The following is a 1,880-nucleotide window of genomic DNA, read 5'->3' on the forward strand; positions in this document are numbered from 1 at the left end:
CTGGCAATCTAGTGATTTAACTGATTTCTGAATTCTGTGAGCTGCTCTAACAAATTAAGCCAACCTGAGGAAGGGAGGCATTGGAATTTTTGTTCAGAAGCACAGGGGAACAAACTGGGCTTGTGATTGGATCTGAAGTGGACGGCATCTTGTGGGTCTGAGCTCTTTACTTGTGGGATCTGATGCTATTCTGGATAGGTGGTATCAAAATTGAGTTGAATTGTAGGAGAGCCTAGCCAGTGTCAGAGAATTGCTCGTTGGTGGGAAAAACTCCTCCCCCCACACACACCCTAGAATTGTTGATTCCGGAAACTTTATGCGTTGTATATATCTGAAAATCAGGTGGAAAGTCATAAAACTAGTTAAGGACAGGTGTGGCTCACTGACCTCATGAAATATGTGTTGCATGTATTGTATATTCCTATGCAGCCTGGTTCAGCTGAAATGCCCAGTATTTATGACAGATGAAATTCAGATAAGCAAACCCAGAATTCACATCATGCTCACATTGTTCACTCATATATCAATCAAGTGAGAACAAATTTAATATTTTCAAAACAAATGCTATCGCAGGACTGTACTCACTCATTTAATCAGTAAATGTTGAGTATTCAAGGTGCTTATATTCTACTGAGGGGAAACAGACTACTTACATCCCCATGGGGAAACCAGTAAACACAGAGGTATACAGGACAGTTAAGGAGTGTGGAAAATAAGCAAAAGAAAATAAGATGGGGATGGGACAGAAAATCTTGGAGAGGAGACTTTACACTGATTTATTAGGAAATGCATATCTGAGGAATGGGAGTGGGGTCAGTGAAGAGCTGGAGGGAAGATGGTCCAGTCCACTGTGGTTTGAGCAGAGCAAGTGGGGTGGACAGAGAGCAGGTGATGTGATAGAGAGGAGGACGATCCAGATCCAGTCTAATGGGTTGGGAAGCTAATGGAGGGTTCTAGGCCAGAGAATGGCATGATTTCTGTTTTAAAAATTTCACTCTAGGATGCATGGGTGACTCAGCAGTTTAGTGCCTGCCTTCAGCCCAGGGTGTGATCCTGGAGTCCCGGAATCGAGTCCCACATCAGGCTCCCTGCATAGGCTTCTCCCTCTGCCTATGTCTCTGGCTCTCTGTGTGTCTCTCATGAATAAATAAATAAATAAATAAATAAATAAATCCTTTAAAAATAAATAAATAAATAAATAAATAAATAAATACAAATTTCACTCTGACTTCTCTGTAAAAGCCATGCCACTGGAAAGAGGGAATACCACCTTGGGAGGCTAAACTGGTGGATCCAGGTGGAGACAAGGGTAGCTTGGACTAGGGTATGGAGTACAGATAGCAAGAAGTGGTTAGATTTAGGATTCATTCTGAAGGTTCAGACAAAGGAGTTACTGGTGGATGGGATGAGGTTTATGAGGAAAAGAGAAAGCACAAGAATGATTCCTAGATTTTGGCTCAAGGCACTGAATAAATAAATCATCATGCTGTTTATTAGCCTGTGGAAGTCAGGAAGCTTAACCGGTTTGGGAATGAGAGTTGAGTTTTGGACACGCTAGGTCTGAGATTCCTGCCAGACACGCAAGTAGCAGTGTGGAGGAGGCAGCCGTCATGTGAACCTGGAACTCTGGGAAAGGCTGAGGCTGGGAATTAAAATTTGGGAACCATTAGCATAGAGATGGCACTTGAAGCAGAGGTGAGGTCACAGAGAGCGAGTTTAGAGAGAGAATAGGAAAGAACCAGAAACAGCTCTGGGATCCTGCACGGTTTAGAGGCCAGGTAGAAGAAGAATTAGCCAAAGAGACAAGGAAGGAGCCACTACTGAACTGTCAGAAAGACCAGGAGCTTGTGGCACTTTGGAAAATTCATAAGAAAGAAAAA

The sequence above is a fragment of the Canis lupus genome, chromosome 32 (genome assembly GCF_011100685.1).
Source record: "Canis lupus familiaris isolate Mischka breed German Shepherd chromosome 32, alternate assembly UU_Cfam_GSD_1.0, whole genome shotgun sequence".
In the NCBI taxonomy this organism is placed as follows: Eukaryota; Metazoa; Chordata; class Mammalia; order Carnivora; family Canidae; genus Canis; species Canis lupus.